Source organism: Equus quagga, chromosome 12, assembly GCF_021613505.1.
Source record: "Equus quagga isolate Etosha38 chromosome 12, UCLA_HA_Equagga_1.0, whole genome shotgun sequence".
Taxonomy (NCBI): Eukaryota; Metazoa; Chordata; class Mammalia; order Perissodactyla; family Equidae; genus Equus; species Equus quagga.
This window is the reverse complement of record NC_060278.1, coordinates 5,661,036-5,673,372: the sequence shown is the minus strand read 5'-3', so window position 1 is coordinate 5,673,372 and position 12,337 is coordinate 5,661,036. Positions and strand designations below refer to the sequence as shown.

At 49.0% G+C, this 12,337-nt stretch overlaps 2 long non-coding RNA genes across 2 annotated transcripts; one reads left to right on the top strand and one right to left on the bottom strand.

Moving 5' to 3' along the window:
• Positions 1-6,870: 6,870 nt before the first annotated feature.
• Positions 6,871-8,109, top strand: LOC124248502 (uncharacterized). The gene is made up of 3 exons (XR_006891060.1): positions 6,871-6,955; positions 7,646-7,733; positions 8,019-8,109. It is a non-coding gene; the product is annotated as an uncharacterized LOC124248502 (long non-coding RNA).
• A 1,343-nt stretch (positions 8,110-9,452) lies between these two features.
• LOC124248501 (uncharacterized) lies at positions 9,453-10,039 on the bottom strand. The gene is made up of 2 exons (XR_006891059.1): positions 9,955-10,039; positions 9,453-9,589 (listed from the first exon to the last, which is right to left on the bottom strand). It is a non-coding gene; the product is annotated as an uncharacterized LOC124248501 (long non-coding RNA).
• Positions 10,040-12,337: the final 2,298 nt, after the last annotated feature.

The window sequence follows — 12,337 nt, the reverse complement described above, 5'->3', positions numbered from 1 at the left end:
GCTAGCCAGCCAGACAGGCATTAGGCAAGAGTCATCTCTGTGCCTCACTCCCAAGTGTTAGATAGTTAATACTTCCTTGGGGAGCTTAAATTTTAGTGGGACAGAGTTAGAAGTAAATAGGCAGTTAAAATATTATGTGACAAATGCCACAACAGGGGCAGCCCATAAGAGTGGCTTCCCTGAGGGGCTCAGACTGGGATTTGGGGGCACAAAGTGTTCCCCAGAAAATGGACTCAACCTAAGCCAAAAGGATGGTTAAGTTAACCAGGTGCAGGGGGAGGAGGCGCGTGGGGTGGGTGATGGGAAGGAGGAAGCAGAAGAAATCAGCACAAAGGCCCAAGAACTGCAAATAATTCCAAAGGGCTGAGGGCAGGGAGGGTGTGGTCCTGGGACCAGAGAAGCAGCTAGACTGGCGAGGACAGCAGGTAAAATATTGAGCTATCTTGTGTGCCGTGCTCCGGAATTGGGATTTTATCAGCAGCCGTTGAAGTATTTGAAATGAGAAAAGGCTCGATATTTTTGTGAACAAAGACCACTCTAGCTGATGTGTGGAAATGGATTGGAGGGGATTAGAGCTAGAATCAGGCGGATGGGTCATGAGGCTGCTGTTGTAATCTAGGTAGGAGATGATGGAGACCCAAGCTGGCCTGGTGACCACGGGGGAACCTAGCAGATCACAGGTCACATGCCCAGGCTGTGGGGACACTTGGTGAGCAGGGTTGACCTGGCCTTCCACCCATGCAATTTATCTGTTGCTCACCAGAAAGCTTCTGGTCAGCTGAATGAAGGATGCCCGGGCTACGAGAGACCCTGGGGTGTCAAAGTCCTGTGAGCTACGGGGCCTCTACGTGTCTGCAGCTATGGAATCAGTGTGCAGGCACCCGGGCTCAAAACCAGTTTGACTCCTTCATTCATTCAAGAAATATTTCCTGAGTACCTGCTATGTGTCGGACCATGTCCCAACTCCAGAGACACAGAGATGAACAAGACTGATGCTCTCCAGGAGCTTGCACACTGCTGGGGGATGATGTGGATCAAGGCTGCGCCCGGGAAAGAAGCCCAAGGCCTCCTGCCCTACATACTGACCTGTATCATCCTCCAGGAAGCATCGGACATCCTGACCTGATCAAACCTGATTCTTATCTAAAGTTAAAGGACCACCTGATAACCCCACCCCACCTGCACTGATACCATTTTAACGACTTTTTTGCATAATCTTCCCTTTATCTTGTAAAGAAATAACTCATATACCTATGCCTTATAAATTTAGCCCTACCCTCAGCCCAGTGCAGCTCTTCACTGCCCCTGGGTCCTGTCCCCATGCTATTCTCTGAATAAAGGAGCACTCCTGCCAGACCTTGAGGGTCCAAGAAATCTTTCTTTCGACTCCTCGGCTCGCCAAGCTCACATCAGGGGACAGGCAATAAATGACAAGCACAAAGGGAGCTAGTTTAATTTCCCTGTGGTTCCCAGATCTGTGGTTTGCTGTGTGTCATTAATTTTGGAAAGTTCTCTGCTATTTTTACTTCAAATATTTGTTATGCTCAGTTCTCTCTCCATTCCCCCTCTGATGTGCCAATCATGTATATGTTACATCTTTTATAGTTATCTCATTTTTGGGGTGTTCTAGATTTTTAAGAATTCTTCTTGCTGTTGTATTTAAGTTTGGGAAGTTTCTGTTGATGTGTGTTCAAGCTCACTGATGCTTTCCTCAGCTACATTGAGTCTGCTGAGGGACCCATCAAAGGCATTCCTCATCTCTTAGCATTTTAGCATTTCTCGCATTTCCTTTGGAGTCTGCCTTGTCTCTCTGCTTAGCTGCCCATCTGTTCTTGCGTGTGGTCCACTTTTTCCATTAGAGACCTTAACAAATTTGTCATAGTTACTTTAAATTCCCTGAATGGTGATTTTTAACATCTGTGTTGTATCTGAGTCTGGTTTTGTTGCCTGGTCTCTTCAGACTGTGTTTTCCCTTGGTTTTTGGTGGGACTTGTGATTTTTTGTTGAAAGCTGAACATATTATATAGGGTAATAGGAATTGAGGTAAATAGGCCTCTTATGTAAGACTTTATGGTAATCTGGCCAGGAGTTGGCTTTATGTTTTCTGTAGAGATTTTAAATCCTTCTAATGTCCTTGCATTTGGTTTTTGTCTCTCCTCCTGACTTGGGGCTTCCCTAAGTACACCTCCTCAGAGAGTTCTCCTCAGCTCCTTCAGCTGCAACCCACCGTTATTCTCTGGAGCCCTCTTGGTGTGGAAAGGTTTATTTGGAAGAGGGAGAGAGAGCCATTGCCTTCCAGTTAAATCTCAGTGCTGTAGTAAGCATGGGCCACTGGATTGTGACCTTCACAAGTGCTTCTTGTGTCATAACCTCCCCTCTTAGGTGAGGCAGGAAGGCCAGAGGAGGCAGGGGTGGGAGGGCTGCCCTTCCCAGGAGCCCTGCAGGAGGCTCTGGGAAAGCCTTTACCTGAGGGCAGGGCTTTGTTATGGAGAACACGCTGGTCTATTTTACAAGGAATACTCTTCCTTCAGTCCAGCCACAGCCACGCATCTTTCTCAGATCTTCGCCTTGACAGCCTGGTGGGATTCCTGGAGCTAAAACCCAAAAAAGTGTGAGGTCTTTCTAAGACTGTAGTCCCCGGGAATTTGTTGCTCTCACACTAGTCGACGCTCAGCCTCCAGCAATTCACCAAAATGACCAGTGACGTGTTTCTACCAGTTTATGCAACCAGCAGCTTTTGCTTCAGAGAATCAAGTCTCGGCTGAGACTCTCTAGATCTGCCTGTCTCTGCAGATTTCAGGTGGTGGTTTGCCCAGCAACCTCAGTTCTCTAATGAGTCCAAAAAAAGTCATTAATTTTCAGTTTGTCCAGCTTTTTCTTGTGAGGATGGGAGTGACGACCTCCCAGCTCTATGCGTTGGCGCTGGAACCAGAAGTCCATAGATCACTTACTTTCAGAGAGTGATAAGTGCTAGAGGAGTGAAGGGAGATGAGGAGGAGTTCCTGCAACGTCTGGAGAAGCCTGTCTGGGGAGACGGCATGTAGAGGAGACGTGAGTGTTGGGGAGGAGCCACTCTCAAGATGCTGTACGGGAGGACGTCCATTGGGATTGGCAGGTATAAGTTCTTGGAACTGAAAAAAGACCTGTGTGGCCAGAGCACAGGGAAGGGGAGAGAGGAGGGAGGTGACCTTGGGCAGATGTCAGGGGTGATCACGGCCATGCAGGGCTTTATTCTAATGGCAGAGCGAAGCCATTAAGCAGGAGAGATGTGATGTAACTTACATCACAAATGATCCCTCTTACTAGGGAGTCCGTATGTCCGGGTTTGCCAGGGACAGTCCTAGTGTATGCCTTTTGCCTGGTGTAATTCCTTTATAGTACCTCCTTTCACTTTCAAGAGTGTCCTGGTTCAACCAGCAAATCACAGGATCCCCCTGACTCCGGCACAGTAAGGAATAGGCGTGGGGACAGCCATCGTGGAAGCTGAGAGGTCAGTTGGAAGTAAATGCAGTGAGTAGACAAGCCATGACAGGGTCCTGGACGGCATGGTGGCAGAGGAGCTGGAGGGAACTGATGCGGTTGAGTGTGCTGTGGAAGCGGAGCCGGCAGGACTGTCACCGGATGTGGGGGCAGGGAGACAGAGGAGGCAGGGATCTGAGCAATCATGAATGATGCTCTCAGCCCATCCTCCAGTTTTGTAACTTCTACTCTATAAACACTCTCAAATCTGTTATTTCGCTTCCATTCCCACATCCATCTCCCTTGTTCAGGTCTCTTCATCTCTCGCTTGAATTCAGGGTTTTCTCTCCATTCCCATGGGCAAATAGCATTGTCCCCCTGGACAGGGGACATAACCTCCAGTCTCACAGACTACATCAAGAGCGCACTCCTGCTTGGGAAACACCACCTTCTCTCATTTCCCACATGGAACTCCCATCATTCATTCAACACCCTGCCAGCCTTTGAGTCCCTTGAAGCCTTCTGCCTGGGGTCCCCTCCTGCCATCTCTGCCAACTAAAATTCTCCTCACCCTTTAGGGAGCTTACATGGCCCCTCCTCAATGGAGCCTTCCAGCCAGCCATCATTCTCTCCTCTGAATACCCAAGGCCCTCACATCTTACCTCTTTTAAGGCCTTTACCATATTCCATCTTAGAAAACAGTCATTTGCATATTTACCTTCATCCCTCAACTAGTTTGTAAGCTTTTGAGGGAAAGAATGACATTTCTCTGATCTTTAAATCCTGCAGGGAGCTTGGCACATCACAAATAGCTCAGCTCTTTGTGGAACTGAATATATTAGGCGGAGTGGAAGGCTGCTGCCGGTTTTGTTCGTTTGACCCTGGCGTATTTACCCTTTGACTTCATCATCATGAAACCAAGTGAGCAGCTCCTGATGGTTCCTCACTCAGAACCAGGAATGAGACCCATGCAAGGCAGAGTGGCCCCAGCCTGGCCCCAGATTAGCCCCGGCATTCGGGACTGGGGGTGGGAGCACAGGTACAGAAGTTGGACTCTTTCACTGAAGCCTCACCATTGACCAGCTGTGTGCTTTGGGCAACTCACTTAACCTCTGTGTCTCAGGTTTCTTATCTGCAAAGCAAAGGCAACAGTAAAACCTGACCAGGGATACTGGGAGGATCATGTGAGATAAAGCATGTGAGATAAAGCCTAGATCCCGGTACCCAGGACACTCTCCATAAAGGTAGTCATCAACAGTGACATGACCAACGGAGCTGGCAGCCACAGAGGAAATCAGGACTGAAGACCCTGATGGGCTTTGATCTTTTCATTAAGTAATTTTTTATTTTTAATCATAGCACTCAACCTGGAGAGGGTGGGGTGGAGCAGGCACAGCTGGCAGGAGTGTGAAAGGACACAACTCCTCTGGAGAGTGCTTTCCCTGGAACCTTCACGGCGCCACGTCTGGGGAATCTCTAGCATGGAAACGCTCAAAAATGCATAAAAAGCTTACTCCCAAAATGTTAATCCCAGAATTATTCATAATAGCAGAACATTGGAATTGAGCAACTATTATATAAGATAGTATTTAAGAAAATTTGGCACAATGTCAAATAAAAGATATGTAGTTATGAAAATCGTATTTACAAAGATCTCTTAATGACTAGGGAAGTGTTTATAATGTGAGAAAAGTAGGCCACAACAAAATGTTACGTAAGTAAACATAATTATGTAAAAAGCCTGTGCATAAAGAACAGTGTACCATATCACAAAGTGTTAATATTGGGTTATCTCCAAGTGATGGGATAATGGACAGTTTTACTTTTCCTTTTTTGACAGTTTCTAAAATGAGAATGTACTGCTCTTCTAATCAGAAAGAAAAATCCTGTTGTTTTAAAGGACATTCGATAATGGGTAGGTTGTTCTTCCAGAAAGTATCCAATGTTATCTAGTGGTGACGCCCCATCGGTAGCGCCTGACATGTGCCTGTTGAGCACATCCCTGAGCTCCTTGGTTCCCTCGCTGGACCTCAGCCGTCTCCCCTGTGAGGTGGGGATGCTAATCTCCACCTGTCTGGAGGCAGGGGCCAAGTCAGATGCGATCTGGAAGGCTCTTCCAGCCCTGATGCCTTCTGGTCTCTGATGATCTCGCAGCAGCCTCTTTGGTAAGGCCCCTTTCCTCAGAGTGTGGACACATGTGATTAGGACGTGGCGTCTAGAGAGATGAGGAAGGCGGAGGCCATGTGCTTCTCCACTTCCTGGCACTAAGCAGGTGACAGTAGGGGACTAATTGAAGGGCCGCAGCAGCCCTAAGCCGACCAGGCCAGCTGGAGCCAGCTCTCTGGGCAGCAGTTTCGGGAAGAGAAGGGACCAGGTTCTGTTCTTTCTGCTCACTCTGTGGCCCTGCCAGCTGTCCTTCACCACAGGGCCATTTGGTGCTGGCCCACAGGGCTTCTCAGAAGGAGGGCGCGTCTACAGCACTGTTCCTCTAAAACCTTTGAGGTGCAAAGGCCCCATGAGTAGAATTCCATGTCTGTATTCCTGGGCCCTCCCCTTCTCCCCTCGCTCATAGGAATCAGCGAAAGATCACATCTTCTGTTCCGAAAACTCAGTCTGGGGCCCAGGAGCTGGAATGGAAATTAGGAGTCCACATTGAACCTGGTGGGACAGACAGGCTGTCGCAGTACAGACACCCACAGGTGGCCTTCTACCTGCAGTTAGCACCACAGACACCTGAGGAACTGTCAGTCATGTGACGCTGCATGGGGTTAATCTTGAGGAATGTTCTTAGCAAGCTGCATGTCGGCCTGGGACAAGCCAGGAATCATAATGTGAGGACACAGGCGTCCACCTGCACTGCCCAGATAAAGTCACCGAGACAAGCCAAGCAGGTGTGTGGGGTCCGATGGCCTGGGTCACATCCATGCCCCACCTCCTACGGGTCAGGTGACTGGGAAAATTGCTCAATCACGTTAAGTGTGGGTTTCCCATTTATAAGGTGAGAATCATAGTGGCGCTGACCATGCAGGGTTGCTGTGAGGATTAGATGAGATAATGCGTGGGGAGGGCGCACCCCAGTGCCCGGCAGGCAGCAAGGGCTCACGAAATGGCTATCTTCATTATGAAGCTCTTCTCTGGGCTCAGCACCCCTGTGGGCGGTGAGGGGGATACAGAGGTAAAGCCACATCCCTCCCCTGGTGCAGCAGGAAGATCCCCAGGATACTGCTAAACAGCTAAGCAATGGGTGATGAAATGCAAAAGCGACGGGGAGGCAGCAATGCTATTTATAATGGCGCTGCGCTGGAAGCCGCCCAGATGGCCGGCAAGCTTGTAATGACTAAGCAAACGCTGAGCCGTTGTGACATGACAGTCCACTGCAGAGCTGCTGGGAATGGCAGGCACACCGCTGAGGTCCCTACATGGACATGTGCCTCTGAAATAAACGTTTCCAGAAGGAAGTCACAAGATGGCGTGTGCACACAGTCTGCCATGATGGGTAAATAGATATGAAGCCACCCAGGGAGGTCAAAAAGGAACTGGTGGGATGGAAGTCGTTAACTATAATGTTCATTGGTTATTTTTTTCCCCAAGTTGCTTAAGAACCTGGTGTTTTAAAAAGATAATGATGCAACTAGGAAGGGTTAGAGGAGTTCAGAGAAGGGAGTGGGGTGTGGGGCAGAGGGCTGAGCAAGGGTTCGCAGAGAAGATGGTGTTTGAACAAATGTGGAAGCATTTGTGGGTTTGAATAAAGAAGCAGAGATGCCCCAATGGGACAACTTCGGTTCCCCTCCCCCACCAGTTGCTTTGGCCAAAGAAAATGAGTAAAATGCAATATGAGAAGTAGATATGGGAAATCACTGTGTGGCCTACTGTCTCTGTGGGGAACAGGCGAGTTGAGGGAAAGCTGTTTGTATATGGAGCATCAGGGCTTGTCTACACTGGCTGGTGGACTACCAGCTTCTCACCTGAGTCCTGCCCAGATACCTACATGTGATGGGGGTTGGGACCGGTATGGGTCAGGACCCTGATTGGCTGTATCTTAGGGAATAGAAAGGCCCATGCCAGGGCTCTCCCTCACCTAGAAAGTTCGCATCATGAAGACACACAGGAGCCTCCAAATAGGGTCCCAGAAGCACCAGAAAGAGAGTTTGGAACTAGCTGAGGAAATTCACCTGCATCTTGCCAGGTTGCTGACTGCACCTCATGCTGCTGCAAACCGTGACGCGAATCTCCCGGGCGTTTCTGGGCACTCTCTCCCTGATTCAGTTTATGGGGTAAGTCAACTGGCTGTTGTTTGGGCCTGGCCAGCCTCCAGGCATCAGCTCTTGGGTCTAGCTTCTGTCCTCCTACCGTGAACCTGGAGGCATCATGAAAGGGCACAGAACAGACACTGGCAGCTGATAGATGTGGGTTTGAATCCTGCCTCTGCCACTTAACTGTGACCTTGAGCAAGTCTTCAAACCTCTGAGCCTCCAGTTACTCATCTCTAAAATGGGGGATGGTTAAGCCTCCCTTGCGGGTTTCAGGAGTAGCAATAACGTGTGTAACTGTTGGCACAGATTCGAAGCTCATTGAGTGGTGAGCGCCGCCCTGCTCTCCTGCTGAAAACATGCCTGTGATGGAAGAGTTCCCACTTTTCTGAGATGACCATACACCAGTGACACAACCTGGAGGCGAGTCCTCAGGTGCCTGGATTTGGAGCTTCCTGACCCAGCCTGGGTCAGAGGGGTTGGTGCATCAGAGATGGGCTCCCTCTGCCGACAGCTAAGGGTGGCGCTCAGGGCAGGTAAGGGGGACAGGAGGAAGTTGCAGGTAAAGTTTAGTTGCAAGTGGCTTCTAGAATTCCCACCGGAGCCCCTCCCGAGTGGACTAACTGCTTAGTGCATAGTAAGAAACAGACATATTTGGTCTTTGCCCCTGGTTCCTGACACAGAGCTCCCACATCCCTTGGAATTTCCTGGGTGAAAGGAGCATCTTTTGTTCCAACGAGGCGACTCATGGTGGGCCCCTAGACAGCTTCAGGATGGGGCAGAGACCAAACTTGATCAGAAGCCTGGAACTTTCAGCCCCATCCCCCAACCTCTGGGGAGGGGAGAGGGCCTGGAGACTGAGTTAATAATCCATCATGTCTATGTGATGAAGCCTCCATAAAAACCCTAATAGCACGGGGTTCCGGGAGCTTCTAGGTTGGTGAACACACACATCCACATGCTGGGAGGGTGGCACACCCCTACCGCACAGGACAGAAGCTCCTGCACTTGGGACCCCCCAGACCTCACCTATGTATCTCTTCATCCGGCTGTTCATCTGTATCCTTTACGACAAACTGATAAATGTAAATTAAAGTGTGTTCCTGAGTCCTGTGAGGTGTTCCAGCAAATTATCACGGGATCTCTGACTTATGGCCCACTGGTCAGAAATGCAGGCAGCCTAGGACTTGTGAAATGGCCTCTGAAATGAGCACAGTGCTGGGAGAATGAGCCCGTAACCTATGGTGTCTGGCCTAACTCTGGGTGGTGTCAGAACTGAATTGAATTGTTGACACCCAGTTGTGTCAGGAGAATCAGAGAATTGGTGGTCGGCACTGGAAAACACCCCACCATTGAAACCTTCAAAGTGACCAGGAGCCTCCCAGGAAGCAAGGGAGGCACGGAAGGACAGCCCCCCCCAGGAAGGGAGGGAGGCACGGGAGGACAGCCCCCCAGGAAGGGAGGGAGGCACGGGAGGACAATCTCATTGATGAACAGCCCCAGGCAGGGGCCTGAAGACATATACAGGCCTCCCTCTGGCATCAGAAGAGCCCAGACCTGTTTTTCCCTTTGAGCCAGGGTCACTGGGGCACTTTAGGGGGTCCCAACAAGTCAGCATGCTTCTAAACACCTTTTTTCTAAAACTGTAATTCCTAAATCTTCAATACGGATGTTGCTGGTTCATTAAAAGATCATAGATTATGTACGTGTTATGCTGTTATTCCAGGTTTTCAAAGGATGAAATATTACTTTTAATCCTATCTTGAACACAACTTTAAAGAGGTCTAGTCCATTCTTGTTTTCCTCAAGACACGCCAGCGAGACTCTCAAGGCTCTCTCACTGCTTGTGGCACTGGACGGTCACCCGGCATCTGAAAGAACTGCCAAGAAAGGGAGAATAAATGTTGGCATCAACCTGCAAGCCCACTATCAAGCATCTTCTCTGGTCTCCTCCCCGCACCGAGGCATTTTTCTGCACGACTTCTCCTCACATTGGCTCAGCACCTCGAACCCAAATTGTCCAAAAGTAAACTCGGGGTTTCTTCCCAGCCCTGGCTGCCAGCCCCACCCGACCCCTCCCAAGGTTCCGCATCAGTAAATGGCATCGACATCCATCCTTGAAGTGACACAAGCAAGAAAACTAAGTCATCCTTATCATTTCCTTTATTCTCACCACCCAAACCAACCCATCACCAAGCACCAACCATTTCACTTCCTAGTATCTCCCAATCCAGCCCCTGCTCACCACCTCCACGGCCTCCATTAAGGCCTTTCTCTCTCGCCTGGACCACTGTGGTGGCCACCTTTTTGGATCCAGTCGGATTCTCTTCCAATCTGATCCCCACGCTGCATCTATAGCGATCTTTCCAAAATGCACGGCTGATCCTAGCGCTCCCTGTTTAAAGCCCTCCAAGGGCCTCCCATTGCTCTCAAAATAAAAACCAGTTCTCTAACAAGCCGACAAAGCCCCTATTCACATGCCCCTTGTTCACTGTGCTCTGGCCACACTGGTTTCTTTAATTCCTTCTGTGCCCCAGCAGCCTTCTCAAACAGGCCTTTGCACACGCTGTTCCTTCCATTTAGAATGATCAAATGCCACCACAACCACCCCTTCATCAGCTAGCCCCCGCATGGCCTTCGGATCACTCCTCTAGCATCATTTCACCGAAAACCTCTGACTGCTCGGTCCAGGTGGTTCCTTTATAACAAATCCCCCTTTAACCTTATTCTTTCCCTTCCTCAGAGCATGCATCTCAGTTTGCAACTGCGTATTATTAATGTGATTGCTTGATTGATTTCTCTGCTCACTATTGCACCCCAGCACCTTAACACAGCGCCTGACACTAACAGCAGGTTCTCAACAAATATTGGTTGAACGACTGAATGAGTGAGTTGAAGTATTGGGGCCTTGAATCATCCTTTGATATTCTCAAATTTATGACATCGCAAAATAGGTCCAGGCCACAAGTTCCACATATCCCCAGGGAGAGGTTCTTATCAGAGGGATGGGGTATCGTGAAGCTGGGAATAACAAGAAGGGGAGCCGTTACGCAAATGGGTGGTTATTCAACGTCAGTCTCCTAGAGGAGAGGTCACAGAGTGAGAGAGGAGTCGAGGAGGCGGGTCGCAAGGCTTTGAGGATCCATCCAATTCCGTGTGGGGAGTGAGCCTCTGGTTTCGGAATGGCCCCTGCAGTGGCTTTGGAAGCGTGGCAGGGGCACTCTGGGTTATCACAGGGCAGAAAGCCTCCCGCGGGTCCTCACTTGGAGGGCCGGGGGAAACTGAAAGGGCTTCACTGTTGAGTGAGTGCTGTGCAACCAAAACTTTTCTTGCTCTAATGCCAGTAGCACCTCTGTTGAGAAATACTGAGGGGAATTTGGGTGGGAGAGGGCATGATACCATTACTTGTCACCCTGAACAAGCCCCGCGATTCTAAGGAACTGAGCACTCGATTCCATGAAAAGAGGAAACGGCTGTTTATTAAGACACAGAGAACAAGACAGTGGCACCAGCAGCTGCCTCATCCGGGGTTTACGAGTCCTGGTGCCAAAACAAAGCAGGACCCTCACAGTCTGGACTATGGCTGGCACACACGCACACATATACACATGCACACATATACACATGCACACATGTGGATGGACTCTGGTTGGCGAGCACATACACACATATAGGTGGGTATGGCCGACACACATGTGGGTGGATGTTGCTGGGACACACACACACACACACACAGGCGGACGGACTGTGGCTGGCAAAGGAGGTGGTGTTAATGGGTGGTCCCTGATGAGGACGATCAGTCCCCACCCTCCTTGCCATGGCTTCTGTCTGGGAAACTGGGAGGCTTAGGGCTGGGTCTCATGGAGCCACCAACAGGATGGATGCAGATCACCAACTCCAGCTCCCTAGGCAGGGCTCCTCTCTTATTGGTTCTGAGGGCACAAGATGCACTTTGAGCAGTAGGGGCATAATTAGTATTGGCTTTTCTGCTCTCTCTTGCATGGACAATTAATTAATGCCACAAGGAGGCAAAGCTATTTTATGGGCTAAGTTGACCATTTTCTCTCTAATTTATGGTGAATTCCAACCAAAACAGCTCTAGTATACATTTTACACCTTCTTTCCCAGGTGAAATAATCATAAATTATATTCTTTGGAAAATTCCCTGTGCTCAACTGCCCCGGGGTTTCCCTTCCCTGCTTCTCCCCAAGATCACCTGATCATCAACAGAACTGCTGAGAAGTCCCCAACCCGTCCCCTTGCGATCAATAGAAACTTACAGTTTAATAGGGTCTAATAGAATATAGTATGACATATTAATTCGTATAGTCTTTACAAGAATTCTGCTAACTTAACTGCCTCGTGTTCTTCAATAATCACATTGTTCTTTTTCTCTTAGAACAAACGTTATAAGAGAATTCTATATTATAGAATACTCAGAAAAGCACAAAGAAGAAAAATTGAAAATCACTCCTGCCTCACCATACGGAGAAAATCGTTGTTAATTTTTTGGTGATTCTTCTCGTCCAAGCATATATAATATATTCTTTTTTATATAAAATGAGATCATAGGATATATTTTGCTTTGTAAGTAGCTCTTTGCATTGAGCAATAAATATATCCATCAC